The following is a 15,950-nucleotide window of genomic DNA, read 5'->3' as shown; positions in this document are numbered from 1 at the left end:
TGAAGAAAGGAACCTTTGTGCATGAAATGAGCCAAAATTATGACTCCTCTGAAGAGACTCACCTTAAAAAGAAAGATAATGTCTTTATGGAGAGTGCCAGCATATTCTAACCTGGTATATGCAATTAAACTAATTTTCCTCTTGTTTAAACTGTGGTTATAACTACTCCACCCCCTTAGGTCAATTTACTTCTTTAAAATTGCATGAAAAAGAATCAGAGTAAGTTATGTAAGTGATGTAGCAAGCTCTTACATACAAACATTGTGTCCTTTGGGAAGCTTCATTTGTTGCCTTGTCAGAGCAATTAACTAACCCTCTATGATACAGTTACTTGGAAAAGCCTGGGAGTTTCTGTAATGGTTTCAGGGGTGTCTTTCCATGAGGCTGGTTAGTGAGGGTTAAACCTTTCTGTCCTGGTACAGTATGTTCTGAAGCTGCTGTTGGGCCTTCATTTCTGTGCAAAATGGGGGTTCTGTTTCAATTTGGCAACCTGGCAAGACCAGGAATTCTAAATGCAATGCTTTGTCTTAAGGTTGAGGTTCTGGGAATAGCAGAGTGTTTCAAATTCACAAAGAGCGTGCCACAAGAGGATTTGGGAGTAGGTGCATTACTCCAGCATGGTTTTTGAGATGACAATGTATATATGTGCAAGAGAAGAGTGAGACACAGAGGAGAAGGGTATGGAAGGCTCTTGTTGAGAAGTTTCTTTGTGTGTATTAATATCGGTGTGCATAAAAGTAGAAGTAAAGATAATATTGATTACAAACAGTTTTAACCAATGGTTACTCCTTATGCAGAGCCTTCAGAAGATCAAAATGAGAGGGAAGGCTTCTGCTTGGGGAAGTCGGTGTGACAAGCAGAGTCTAAGGAGCATTGATAAATCAGGTTTTCCTTTATCCACACTTATTGGGTACATCTCCCTCTTATTCATGTTTCCTACAGCCTCTTTTGTTTTGCTCTTAATGAATGCAATACTTAGAAAGCAAAAATCAGCTTTCTGGGTGCAGAAGTCCTGAAGACATGGACAGAGCTGTGAACATACATGTACACATTGTGAAAAGCACATGCATACATGCCTACACACAGAAAGAATACATGCAGCTGTGTAAGAGCCTCTGCTCTCTTTGTCTCCATGGGTTCTGTAAAGGCTTTTCTGTGCTAAGTTACACAAAGCAGATTTGGAGAAAGCTGAAGGATTAGGTAACTCAATGGGGCTACTCCTTCCTGCAGGTTGTGAACCATAATTACTAAAGATGGTGTTGCTCCAGGTTATCTCTGGGATTAGGAGCTAAAAGGATCCCTTGTAATGTGCATCTGATGGAGCTGTGTAACTAGAAGTCAGAGTGTGGTGCTGGAGGCCACAGCCAAAGAACCCTCCAGAAAGTCCTGACCTTCTCTAAATCACTGCAAATGAGGCAAAATCTCTTCTTCAGTGGGCTGATGTTGACTAATGTGTGTGACTGTCCCCTCCAAGTGCTACTCTCTTGCTTTTAATGTAAGAATGGACATCTTGGTTCAGTCCTCTTAGTCAGAATGTTCTTTGCCCTGTCCTGAATCCGATTGAAGAGGATGATGGTAGTGTCTAACACTGATTTCTGATGTGGGGAGATGCATATGCCCCACAGAAATTACTCAGTGATTTCCCAGACACTTAGAGGCAGACATGAGCTGGACACTTCCAGGGATAACTAAGTCCAGTTAGACTCTGTGGTAATGATCAGAGAGAAGAGTATCTGTTAATTCATATGAACTATACTGATGCCTGAGTCTTTAAAACTTACCAGTCTCTCTGCTTAGGATAGGCACATGGGAGTTGAAGCTGGTGCACATGCTTTGGGGCAATACTGAAATAGTAGTTCGATAATATTGTATTACCTCTGTCCCTTCATGTGGGATATTTTGTTTCCCATCTCACAATGCCACATATCCAGGAGTAGGTGTTGCTTTCCCTGCTTTTCACATCAGTCACCATCAGCCATACATAGCTACTTGCTACCCTCGTATTCACTGTTCCCCCTGTTCCTGTGCTTCAATGCTTCCCATAGATGAGAGTTAAGAAAGTAGTTTAGGATATCTGAAACAAAAGAAAACAGTCAACAGAGGAGCAAACAACTGCTTTGTGCTTAGGAACATCTTCACCTTTCATCAAGCCTCCCAGAACTGCTCTGAGGCTGGAACATGAAGCCGTTGCTGGCTCCTCTGGTGCCTGTTTTACTTTGTGTGAGATACTTGATGCAGATTATATCTTCACCAGACTACCTGTGGAGGTTCATTTGCATGAGAACAACACTTAGAGTATCCTTCAGGCATATGGTAGAAGATGCAGAATCTCTAGGGAAGCTCATATTGCCCTGTAGATGCACAGCCAAGAATATAACTTAGATTCCAAGGGAAGGCACAGTCTCATTCAGGCATTCAGTGGGGGGTATCACCTCTGCAGTGGGTTCCAGCAGGGAAAGAACTGTCAGCGTCATGGGCTGTGATTTGTTTCCTGCACAGGCTTGGCAGGTCTCCACAAACACCAGGTATCTGTCTAACTGAATTTGCAAGTTCCTCCAGCTGCCCTGGGGAGCTTGTAAGTTCCTTGAACCTCATTCCTGCCCCCATGGACGTTACAAGCTGTGACTGCTTTGCCAGCAGAGCTGGTAAGTTCCAAGAACCCCGCATAGTGGATTCACAGAAATTACAACCCTGCTGGCCACACTGGTCAAACGAGAAATGTTTTGGAGTTTCCTAAGCTTTAGCTGTTTCTCCATGTAATTTACAAGTTCCAATTGTGCATCTACGTAAAGGACTTTGGCACAAACAGCTGGAGTTGTTGGTGGTTACAGGCTCAGCCAGCACCGTGCATAAGCAGCACTTGGGGAATTTGCAGTGCTGACGGTTTCTCAGCAGAGCTTGTAAACCTGGTGGTCTCTGGACAGAATGGTTTTGAAACTGCCCCTCCTGTTGATTTAGCAGAGGAGATGCTGCTCTTGCCATCCTCGGGCTTCAGGGATGGGGTATAATCTATCACATCATTAAATGACCTTTGCTTTTATTGGAGCCTGAAACTGTGATTCATGGAGACAATAAATTCTGCCTCTCAGCTGGCAAGTTTTGAAGCCTCTCAGTGATGTCTCGATGTGTCAGAATGGAAATATAAAAGTCGCTATCTGTGAATGAGAATATCAATTTTGTGAGGTTTCTACAGAAGGATATAGATGACAGAAGTTTGTAGGTTTTGTCAGAAGGTTTTCCTCTGGTGAGACCAGACATGCTGTATTTAGATGGCAAAAGGAGGGCGTGGTGGGATTTTCAGTTTATAAGTTTAGGGTAAATAGGGTCAAAACATGTGCTACCCTGATGTTTTGTCTCACAGAATTCAGAAGTTACTTATTGACTGTAGTACTGCTTTTAGGAAGAAGTAACACTCCAGTTTCCTCATCAGAGCTACATTTGAAGAATCTCTAGCAAAAGGAATAGAAAGATGCTGAACTTTCCTTATGGACAGCATGCACTATATTACAGCAACAGCTTGGATCTATGGATCCTACATAATCTTGATGCCTTTTCCCTTCCTATTCTGTAGACACCAAAAGGAGGTAGAAACAACTGTTATTTAAGTGTGTAAAACTGTGTAAGTTGCATCTTGTTCTTTCATGAAATTTGGAGCCTGGAGTTGCAACTTTAGCATTCAACACCTCTTTTTGTGTGTGTGGTTATGTATGTAAGTGTTCATATACAGTATAAATGGATGTGAACCAGCAGACTTTGTTACATATATAGAAATAATATGGCCTCCTGGATAGATTGGAAAATGATAGGAGAAAATAAGAAACTTACAGACAGAGTAAGAAAAATTGAACAAAACAGGATGTTATTTATATCAGGCTAAGGATTTAGAGCCTTCTGTGACATGGAATAGCATTCCTGAGCCCATGACTTAAAACAAAGAAGTACTGGGATGTGCCTCTGCATCTGTCAGCAGCTGCAGTGCCTGAGAGAGATTTGTGTCCTATGTTATAAAAAATGATTTCCTTTATCTTACTAAATACTACAGCTAAAATAAATCCTGTGGTCCTGTTTGCTGGTGTGTGCTCACTGAGCAAATGGTACTTTCAGAGTAAACACACTTGCAGAACTGGGAAGTGTCTAGTTTTGTGTTTGCTGTTGGCTCCATGAAGCGTGTGCCATGGTGTGGTTACACTGCACACTGCCAAAGGCACTGTTGGAGTTACACACTGCCACATGCACACGTTTTTCTGTGTACATTATTACCTAAAACTGTGCTTATGCCATCAGGCAAACAACAGTAAAGATCAGAAAGGAGACTGCTGGTTGGATATGCATTTCCAGTGTCTGCCTTTGTGTTCTTGCAGGTAATAGCAGGGCAGCTCCAAGGATATTACAGGATTGTGGGGAGAGCAAAGAAAATGATTGATCATATAAAATCCCCTGGAAATGCTTCCCTCATAAAGAGCTGTCCTCTGTTAGCTGACACACAGGTTGTTAATCTTTCCCTTTCCTCTAAAACAGGGAATGTGGCAATATATCTTTATGGCAGAGCAGTTTTTCTGTGTCCACAGGCTCTCTCGTTGCAGCTCTGTGCATTGGATTAGTTGAGCTGTGTGCCACTGTAACCTTCTGTGGCCGTCTTCTGATGTAACTCCTTCTTCCAAACATTGTGAGCAGTCACCTCATCTCCTGGGTGGCTGCTCTGCACATCTTTTTTCCATTATATTAGTAGTAAATGAACCAGCAGTTGTGAATCTTCAGCATCCCCCTCTCCTGACTGGCAACTCTTCCTCTCCTTCATAGTCAGTGAGTGAATAGAATTTGCTGAAAGGAGCAGGAAGACAGCTCTCCAGTGACTTGAGCTTTGGACTTGATGTGCATGACGCTAAAGTTGATTTAGTCAAAGTTATCAAAGGATAAAACTTGTCTCATGTTTTCCCTTTTTGGTTGAAGTTAAGTCCCACTTTACAAGCTTATTCTACGTATACAAATATATATCTATCTCTCAACTATAATGATTGCAACTGTTGAGAGTAATTAAACTGCAAAGCTATGTTATTACAGACTCAGCAAGAACACCCAAAAGCAGAAGAATTTGCAGTAAAGACTATACAAATCCATCCTTAACTAGTCCACAGTGAGTAGGGATTATGTAGCACAGTGACAGCATTTGCTGTACAGAGGATCCCTGCAAAATCTAGACATAACGGACTGCACAGAGGACAGTGCACAGCTGAATGTTCCAGGATTATGATTCTGGGATTTTCTCTATTTCTTTTAATAGCCATGGCTTTGCCTTAAAGGGTGTAGCTGAAAATCATTTTAGATAAGCAGGACTTTTCAGTCCAGGGTTTTGCCTTGACAGTCATCTGTAAAAAATGTGAGCTGATGTTTCATTCCAGGATAATGAGCAAAAGGCCTGATTCTGCTGTTAGATTTGGGTTTATGAATCATCAAAAAGTACATTAACCTATGTGTGTGGGTGGCTTGCAGCAGCCTGTGCCCCAAGCTGTTGCTCCATCAGGACTGAAGAGTCATCCAAAAGGGTGGACAGTTTTGTGCTCCTTCTCTGCCTGTGCTGAGAAATGGTCCAAGTGGGAGGTGGATTGACCAAAACCAGGGAGGCTGAGGACCTCCGTGCTAGTTACTCATACCCTGCTGTGAAATGGGCATCTCTGGAGCCCAGTTCTTGGGTGTAACTTATGTCATGAGCCTGATGGAATAAATATGGCATCTAAACATCTCCAAGTATGTGGTCAGGAGAGAGAGGGGCCTGTCGTTTAAAACATCTTTCTACTTGCTGAGATACTTGGGCAGAAATTCAAGAGATGTGTAAACTTCTCTGGAAGGCTTCTCTGTGTCCCTAAAGTAGGAATTACAGATTCACCTTTTCTTTGCTCATTGCCTGGGCTGCTGCTTCTTATCCCTATGCTTTTGTGTTTCTTTGTTCTTTCTCCTGTTTCCATCAGGAATTGTGGAATAGTGTGGTAAAATCTACCCAGAGTTTTAGGAACAAACACTGTTTTTGATATATATGCTTGAAAGAAACTCTACTGAGCAGAGGTACAAAATGAAGTGATTCTTCATTACCATGTTGAGTTAAACTGTGGAACTCCTTGACTTGATATTGTGAATGCTGCAGCTTACATGGGTTTAAGGACATACAAGATAGTTCATGAAAAACAGGCTTGTTAGGGATGCTAAATGGGAATGTATGTCTTGGGGAGTTCACCAGCCACAAATTCTTGGAGCCTGGAAGAACACTGGGAAAGTACCACTGTGTTTATCTTGTTCCTGCACCTTGTTTTAGCTACTGACAGGTGAATTAGCTGGATCTTTGGTCTGACACCATTGCAGGGTTTTATTGTAGGGAACACAAGCCTACATTAAGTGCTTCATTTTATGTTTGTATAGATTCCTAGGAAATTCCAGCCTGGGTTTTACTGCCTCCAAAAGCAGTGGGAACAGAGCAGGAGATTCAACACATTAGTATGTAATTTCTGGCTTATCAAATACTTTCTCCTCGTTCCCTCTTCATTTTGATCCCAGGTCATACCTGTCACAAACAAATGTGGTGCCCTGTGATTAACAAACCTGGTGGAGCATCACATTTGCTTGCTGCCCTCTGGCAGAGGCTGACCCAGGGAGTGGGAGCAAGTAATGGAAAGGCTCTCTTTCCCTCTGAGAAGGATTCCTAGGGCAAGAAGTACTGGGTACTCTCTTGACAGTGAGATAAAGATAAGTAAGGAGAAATACAGTTAATGCCATTTTTTGGTGGCTGTCACTGCAGACTGATGGGACGGGAGCTGAACTGGGATTGAAGTGAGAAAGGGGAGGAAAAGGACTAATGGAAGAAGAGTAGATGGTCCCTTTTTGCTGCCTTATGTTTGCAGGAGCTTCAGTGAGGGAGCTCAGGAGCTGGCCCTAAGCATTCAGCAAGGAGGAGGGAGGCAAAGAAGTGCTGAAAAGGGAAAGTGAGAGGAGTCCATCTCTGGCTGCTGGTGGGGATGCAGAGTGAGACCTTCTCAAGCCCTCTGCCCTATGTTTACACTGTGAAATGTCATTCTTAAGTGATGTTTCCAACCATGCATCTTTCTGTTAAGTATGTTTGTTCTGTCTTTCTGCAAATCCTCTCTGGGGGATGCATAGACATTAGTGGGGTTCTGAGAAGCTCTGTGGTTTGTTTCCACTGTAAAGCTGCTCCCCTCCCTCCCTGAATCAGCTGAGTTCCCATGGGGGAGGCTTCCTTCCTCACCCACTTAGATCAGTTGCTGTCTGCAGGCTGTGGATGCTCTCAGCCTGATGCTGTGTGCAGCAGCAGCCGTGGCTTTTCTCTGCTGCAGCAAGTGTTGCCTCTTGATGCTGCCTTCCCTGAGGGATCATTAGCAGGGTGGAGGCTATTTTCTTTCCTAGAAACAGGAAGAGAAGAAGAGGATGAGAGATGGGAGGCCTAAACAATCTAGAATTAGATTACAGTATGAGCTCAATGACATCAGCTCCCTTCAGTCTTCCCACCCATTTGCTCTCTCACGGAATTTCTCTTAGGCTGACTAGGATCTGAAGGTACCTATAATACCAGGCTGAGCCCTTGGTGGATATTTGGGACCAAAGGAAAGGATCTGCCAGTCCCATTCCCTAGTACTGGAATGTCTGGGTATAGGAACTGCATGTTGCGCTGCACAGATAACTTGATGATGTTAACAGCCCCGTATCACTAGGTTTCAGAGCACTTCAGATCTACTGTAAAGAGATATAGTCACCTTGAAGTCTAGCGAATGAAGATAAAACCTAAAAGGACTAATAACTTTTTCAGCTTTTGTTGTAAGAGCTCTCTCTTTCTCTCTTTCCCCCCGCCTTTCCCTTCTTTGTGGTTATATGGCCACAAAGTTCACAGAGTGCATTCACATTTAGCAAAACTGAAGTTTATGGCTTGTTTAAAAATACAAGTTTTGTTAAAGATTGACCAAAGAAAAGGAAAAGTGGCTTCATAGAACTAGGAAAACCAGCTGTGTGCTTTGTGGCTGTAACATTTCTGAGCAGGATGGACTCTGGGTTGGCACAGCCTCTGTCTAAATGACAGTCTTGGACAAGAGAGGTCTGTAACTGTGCACCATGAGCTCAGAGCGTGAGTGGCACCAAGCATGGCTGATTACAGACAGCTCAGTTCTTCCTAATGTCTCAAATATACCTGTGCTCTTTGATGTATGGGCATGGGGGAAGCTGCTAAAATGGCCACAACACCTACTCCAGTGCCTCTCATGTAATCCTGCACGTGTGTGTGTGGTGATGGATCGCTCCTGTGTCTGCACATTGCCAGCTGCCCAGGTTAGTGTATCTCCTGCAGAAATAGCTTGTGAATCAATAAGCATAATAAAAGTGACCCATTTCTCCCCTTTCCAGATAAAATACTTAATGCATATGTGACTATTAATTATTACTATTAATTATTTTATCCTTTCATTGCTAGCTCCTTTCTGCAGCACTTATTCCTCACATTTTGTGTATGCTTGGCCTGTGGAACTATGCCACTCACTCATACATGATGTGCTGGATACTTTTTTGATGTTAGAAAAGGTCAAAATAAAGTAATAAATGAAAATGTTTGGTTTATTCCCCCTTGAACACAAGTATTTTAAAACAAAGATAGCCAATATTGAGAATATACATGAAGGGACAGTAGGTTTAAGTCTCAGTAGGCTTGAAATAGTTCCCTAGGAAGGGGAAAAAAAGGCTAAGGAACTGCTTTGGTTTCTTTCAGCCTGTTCCCTCAGAACCTGAGTGCCATCTCCATGTGCAGGAATCTGGGATCTGCATGAAAGGAGGAGACTGTAGGCCACAGTTGAATCTGATCCCAGCTACAAACCAACACAGGTGGTGTTGGTTCCCCTTAGGGGCTGGAATAAGTTCTGTGTCACTGCATAAACTGCAGCGTTGCGAAACTGGCACTTAGCTTTCTGACCTTGCAGACAACATCTGCTTACTCAGGCTTCTTGTCTTACTCCTAAAATTACTCTTGCCACAAGCCATGTTTCCTGCCTTTCTGAAGGTGCTCCGTGTCTCTGCATGCACGGCGGCGCCTTTAGACTGCTGCTGTGCTATGCAAATTTCTCTCTCTGTGGAATGGTTCACTCTGAGGATTTAACCTGTGGACCTGTGCCAGCGCTTCTCATCTCTGAATACATGGATTCTGGATTGAGGATTTGAATATAGATTTTGCTTCCTACCGATGTAACATAATGAAACACACCTTCGGGTGATAAACCACCTACCATTTGTAGGGACTGAGCCGAGCTCCAGATCCCTGTTCTTATTCAAAGTTTGTGGCCAAGCTAATCTCTAAGTAGAAAAAATTGATAAAACTCATGAGGAGACAGCCAAGAAGTTGTATTTGAAGTCTTTGAGCTTCAGGTCTGAATAAGAATAATGAGTAAGCAATGTCAGTTGACTGTTGTATCGTAATTAAGTTCTTAGGCATCCACTTTCCCCTCAGAGAACTGTGGAGCTGAAGTTCTTCCTGTCAGAGTGCAGGTGAGGTTTGCCAGGTTACCTTTGTGAGCAGTTAATACACATAAGTTCACTGACAGTTTTGATATGCTGCTGTACATCTTCCTGCTTCACTGTGTCCACATTCTTCCTGTAGGCTGGTGATCACAATTTCATGTGGGACGAGATATGCTCAAGACAGAGATACGAGACCTCCAACATATCCATGGATGTACTGGGGGGTCTGGATGCTTTGCTCTGAGCCAATGCTCAGCTGACAAGTTGTGGTGTTAATAGAAACTGTGTTGTGAGGGCTGTGTTCTTCAGGTGAGGTCCAAGTCAAGGCTCAGATTACTTTTCAGGATGCAAGAACCCACAGAGCTGCTAAGATCTGACAACTTAATATTTAGTAAGTGGCCTATTACTTACTCAGATGTCACGCACTATTAAGATTGGATGCAGTTCATTCAGTTCCTGAAGGAATTGTGCTTTGCTGTGTTCCAGTTCAGCGTGGCTTTTGTTTCGTCAGTGAAGAAAAGATTCCTCTCTACTTTCTCATTTGGTCTCATACATCAGTATGCATATTTTGTGTGGATATAATAATAATTCAAAACAGGTTGTAAATAATTTTGCAGCACTTTTAAATAAGGTATAAGTGACTTGTTGTCAGTGACTTTATATTTTGGGTATGGCATATAAATATGAGTAGAAATACATTGTTGAGGTAACCACCTCAAGCACGAACAGTCTCTTACATTTCCAATCTGATTCTAATTGCAATGCCCTTATGTGGGAGGGAGTGAGGTGTCCCACTAAACATCACTAGTACCTTTAGTTTTCCCTCTGAAGTGAATACTGGTTGTGAGAGAGCTGCCAAGTTGTTGGTAGGTGGACGTTTAGCACATATCTCATTGCAATATTGCAGCTATTCATGTTGGAACCTCCGAGATGCTTGTTTAGATGCTGAAGGCAATGCATTAGGAACTGATGGTGACTGATTATTATCCAATCAGTTCCTGATGCAGTATCTGCGACATCAAAAACTCTGCAGTGGTTTTGGTTGCATCCTAATTTTTAGCCTTGCAATGTTCCCATTTAATGTCTTTTCTTTAAGTCTTAAACTTCAGATGGTGAAGCTTTACAAGTGTATGAGGAAGAAAACTGCTCAGTTGCACCACTCAGGATTATAGGAAACTTACGTCTTTCATCCAAGAATTAATACCAAGAACCATTCTCAGTAGCGCTCTTGAGAGCATTGTGCATCTTACACAAGTTTTACTCCATTAAAAACTGTGGTTGGTTGAATAGTTTAATACAAGTTAGTCAGCAAGTGTGTTCTGCTTCTCAAACTGCAGGAAAGGGTGTATGCTTGCAGCAGGGCAAGCATGAGTTGTGAAATTCAGGAAAGAATATAACCTTATGCCAGAGTGTATGGGCTTTCTGTGTGCAGCATTTTGTCACTGTGAACTACAGATCTAATGTTACTGTCCTACTTCTCACCCATTCTCTGGATCTAGAAAAACCACTACATTTGAAAGGGATAATCTTGTTTCAGACCTGAGTCTTGATAAGGAGCCTCTATATTTCCTCTGGATGAGTGTGTGCCAGGTATGTCTGCCCATTTATTGTAGATGGTACTGTACTGAGAAGCACACACAATATAAGGAGTGTTTTAGGAGGTCATTACAGCCCTCAGACACCAAGATTTCTGCTTTCACCCACTTCTGTTGGTAAGAATGAAGTCAATGATTTTGGAGATAGGTTTGTATTTCTGTCACACTGATAGGGAGGGTCAGTCATGTTAGAGCTCCCTGTAATGTGCCACAACAGAGGCTGACACATCAACATCGTCCCTGTCACTGATCTGCCAACTTTTCCCACTCTGCCCTGTTCAGAGTGGGTTTTATGTTTTGTCACACCATAGATCAGTTCTAAGATGTAGTTAATTCTTTTTTAGTTAAAATCAGTGCCTCCTGGGTTTCAAGGCTGAAAGTGAGGCCTGATTGAACAGTAGTCATACATTTGACCAAACGCTGTGTTTAGCCACCAAATGTTCTGTTATTTTTTTCTAATACCTCCAAATCTATTTGTAAGAATCAGCAAAATGAACCTGAAATGCATCTACAGGCTGTGTCTGTTCTTGTCAGCTGTTAAGAGTGTCAGTCCATAGATCCAGGAGCATATATATAAAAGCTTGTAACTCGGTTTGTTCCTGCTTCCATGGCACAGATGCCATGCAGTCTGCCAGGTCTGTCTTAAAACGTTCTGCCCTCTGTATCCCACAGTGATTTAGGTACTTCCATGAACTTGAACTTTGGATGTGGAAGGAAAATGCTTACAGTGAATGGTGGAATGTAAAGAACATTTTGTAGGGGAAAACAAACCATATCTGGTGACTAATGAGAGCGATAACTGAGTCCGTATAAACATCAGGGACACTTTTACATCAGAGGTACTTCCATTAGCGGTTATGAGGTAGCACCACTCCACCAGGGCTCTTCCAGATAGGGCACTTCCACCTCAGAATGATTTTCTCCTTTAATTCTTCAGGACTAAAAGGAACTTGTGTCATACCTATGTTTTCCTGAGCACATCAGGGAGCCATCTTTTGTCAGGTTCCTTTCATCCTTAGTGGGACATAAATACTTTCTGGCAGACTACAGATGTTCCCTGAAACCTCACACAGAAATAAAACTGAGGGAGACATCCCCAAGGATTGGCCATCTGGAGCTTTCAGCCATAAAACTGTGCTGAAATGAATATCATTACATGCATGTATATAATACTCCTTTCTGCTGGGTGTCCATAGGCTGACTAAAGGCATCTAATGTTAATGGGAACCTTGCACTGATTTCTGTATCTTTAGGCTGGGCTGCAAGTTGCAAGCACTGTGAATATCAATGATAATTTTGTAACTGTGGCTAAGGAGCTTAACAGCATAGGAAAATATGTGAATGGTATTTGGAGTGTCTCTGCTTAACATGATACTGGGTCTGAGGTTCAGCATAACAGGATTTGTGTTTGATTACTTAGTAGCTTGCAAACTTAAATCATCTTTGATATCCAGCCAGAGTCAATGGTGACTTTATAGTGGAACTGTGATGATTTCTTAAATTAATGGGGTTGATTTAGAGACAGAAGATACTGCTTTAATTCCTTATTTGTAATGGTATCTCTACATTTTAAAGGCAAGCAAGAGTGAAATGGGTACTACATAAAGGAAATTGTACATCTCAGTTTCCACACATCACACTAATGCTTGGTATCATACATACAGGCATAGATATGATAGCAGTGTTTCTTGAGATGGGAGGTAGTCATCTGTTCCTCTCCAGCATGTGAACTTCAGCTTTAAAAAGTCACAAGGATCCTAACTGGTTTGAGCTGGGACATTACCAAGATCATAAATGTGGGGAAAACTGATTGCAGTTGTTTTGGGTAATGGAACATTCAGTGTAGATGGTGTTTATGGTAGAACATGGATCTTTGAACCTGTGACAAGACAGGGATGAGGTGCAGTCTGGGCACAGAACTTTGTTTATCTGGAAAAGATGTGAAGGATTAGACACTGAAGAGCCATCGCCTGCCGCACAGGTTGGTGCTAGAGCAGTGTTTTCAGAAGGTATTTTTACCAGTAACGTGTTCACTGGGGTTGAAATGAGATGGGATGCTAGACAAAATTGTTAACCCAGTTAACACAGATACTGTGCTGCAGCGGTGAAGTGGGGAGGGTAGGAGTTACCAAAGCAAGGTCTGGAGCTCAGTGTGCTTAATGGTTTGAGTAAACCATGAGGATCATCTTGTGTGCATGGTGTGTTTGGGTTTTGTGTAGTGCAACAGTATCTCTTGGTTGTGTGATTTAGGTGCCACACAGGTCTGCTAATCCATTAGAGCAAAGAAATTGCTGTGTTTAGCATAATCCCAGGTACAACTGTGAGAGAGTTACGAACTGCTCACAGTTGCCAGCTGAGATTAAGCCAATTCACAGCCGTCCAGGTTAGGCCTGCAAGTGGATTCATGTCAGCTAAGCTCCTTCCCTGAATGTCCTACACAGGAAAAAATGGCATAATTCCACAGACAACACCTGGCACTGTGAAGATCTGTCATTAAAACGTTTAGGGTCTCCGTGCATCTTCTCTGAGAGAAGTATTATTAAGCAACTCCATTTGTTGAACTGAGAACTAGTTTATTTGGTGATCTTTGGCATGCCCCAATCTGTGTGTAAACTGATAAAGCAGGCTTGTTCCTTCTGGTTGAGCCTCTGCTTATTTGGCTTTTCTTGTACATAATGGGGAATATAATAAAATAGAAATTCAAGGGGATTCTAACTTGTGAGCAAAAAGCATTTACGTAAAGCATGGAAAAATGCTGTGCATGTTTCTCCAGCTCCTTGCACTTACCTCCTTCCGTGCTCCTGTAACTCTGCTCACCAGTGCTTTCAAACCAGGGGAGCCCATCTGAGCAGAGAACTATGACCAAACCGTGCTCCTGTGTTTGTTCCTTATGGAGCTCTGTCAGTAAATCTCCTATGTTTAGAAATAAAATGCTGGAACTGTGCAGGAGAGCAGGCAAGAATCAAAGACATTAGATGTACTGGAGACATTTGATGAAATTAGAAGTAGATATGGAGAGAGTGTTCTGGAAATAGCTGTAGGAAAGTTTTCTGAACGATGAAGTCACATATAAGGTCGTTTCCTAGAACTGATTACCTGCAGAACATGATAAACAAGATCATTCACTTCATATTTCATCCCAGTTTGTTTTCACCAGCAGAACATGCTAGCAAGGAGAGTGAACTGCTTTTCTCCCTGCAGGCCCTGTGGACAATATTCTGCTCGTGGTATCATAAAGACAATGAGGGTCACCCTATCCCAGCCCATCCCTGGGGCTGCAGTGCACTGAGGAGGGCTGCAGAGCGGGTGAAGCAGCAGCAGACACCATGTCCATACCACATCTGCTCCATGGGGTTGCTCCTCTGCAGTGATAGCATCCTCTGGCTGATGGAGGGCAGACTCCATGGCCACAGGCAAGTCCTGAAGGAATCTTTCCCCTGCACAAGCCCTCTGGCAAGCAGCAGGGTATGTAATTGGATCAGATGCTTTTGCAAGCTTGAGCTTTTTTCCTTACCTTGAGGCCCCCAGCATACAGCCTGTACCATCAGTGGTGTAAAGCTGTGTTGCTTTTTCTCTGTGCATTGTGCAGGCTCGGAGCATGCTGGCAGGGGAGCAACTCAGAAATCCTCAGAGAAAACAGCTTCCACTGGAACAAACCTGGGGCAGCTTAGCAGGAGGTCTGATTATGTTTGCTCAGCCAGTTCAACAGTATTTGCTGGACAAAAGAAGGCATCAGGTGATACAGAAAGTCCCAAACAAAGTTCCAGATGAATACAGGCCTGAGCAAACTTCCTCATCTGTGGTAGATCTGTGGAAGTGGAGGAAAACTTGTGGCTAAAGGAGAAGCACAGGAGCCAGAAGGTGTATCTCTGTTGTTGTTTCCTGTATAGCAGGCGACTAAACACAGCACTACTGAGAATGCTGATTTCTTTGTGTTTCTCCTGTAGTAATTAAACTGTTTTCCATTGATGATAGAAGAGTTAAAACCATGCGAGTAAATCCTTGTAGCTCCTCTCCTTGCATCCCTGTGTGCAGTGCTCACTGTCATGCAGAGACAATTTTGACATGGCACTGAAATCATAGTCAAAGAGCAGTGGATGGAGGGTTGCTGTTAGATCATGATTCAGTGTGAACCGTTAAGGCTTTCAAGTGTGTATTTATAGAACTTTCATGTAAGGAAAAGATCCAAAGGAACAGGAGGAGACCACTTCTAGGTAGGAATTTAGGCAAGCATTACTACAACATGGTGTAAATATAGATTAATGTTACATACAGAAGGTACCTGCAGAGGTTAGATGTCTTTCCAAGCTTAAACATCCATTTTCTGCATCCTAGTTTCTCTATGAGGGAGAAAGTGTTCCAAGTTCCTAAAAGACTGTGGTCCTCTCACTTTTCTATGGTGCACAAAAACGTTATGGTCAAATAGCATTTATCTTGCTCTAGCACATGTAATCCTGTCATTTAAAATCTATCTCACAGTGCAAAGGCACAGAGGGGACAGAGTTATCTCACACAGGCAACTGTCACTCGGGCACTTCCTAATCTTTAACTGTTTGATTCTTCAACCTTGATGATCTTTTGACATAGCTTTTTCTTCTCTTCATACGTGGATGTCATAAGGTTGTGAAATGAGTGTAAGAGTGTCTAAAAGACTTTAGAACTTACAACTCAAAGATCGCATGACCAGGCTTCAATAGTTTTTGTGTTGCAACTTGCAGTGAAAATGTCTAATGAGAAGTCCAGATACAAGGAAGGTTTTGCTTAAATTAGAGTTGGATAAATAGGAAGTGGAGATCCCGTTCTGTGTGGTGCTGATAGTAAAACAATAGTCAGTATTGAAACATGGGCACTCTACAG

At 42.6% G+C, this 15,950-nt stretch overlaps 1 long non-coding RNA gene across 4 annotated transcripts in view; it reads left to right on the top strand.

Annotated features, from left to right (window-relative positions):
* Positions 1 to 15,950, top strand: part of LOC133214132 (uncharacterized) — a 129,788-nt gene that overhangs the window by 84,433 nt on the left and 29,405 nt on the right. The window contains exon 5 of one of the 4 annotated variants that reach the window (XR_009726007.1): positions 4,362 to 4,487. The exons of 2 other annotated variants lie outside the window; for them this stretch is intronic. This is a non-coding gene — a long non-coding RNA (uncharacterized LOC133214132). Of the gene's footprint in view, positions 1 to 4,361; positions 4,795 to 15,950 lie in introns of those variants that run through there. One more of the 4 variants, XR_009726006.1, reaches the window with a different exon arrangement.

The sequence above is a fragment of the Neopsephotus bourkii genome, unplaced genomic scaffold (genome assembly GCF_033783945.1).
Source record: "Neopsephotus bourkii isolate Nb327-2 ecotype Australia unplaced genomic scaffold, CSIRO-AGI_Nbou_v1 NB_873, whole genome shotgun sequence".
Taxonomy (NCBI): domain Eukaryota; kingdom Metazoa; phylum Chordata; class Aves; order Psittaciformes; family Psittacidae; genus Neopsephotus; species Neopsephotus bourkii.
The sequence above is the reverse complement of the archived record's forward strand: the minus strand, read 5'-3'. Positions and strand labels throughout refer to the sequence as shown.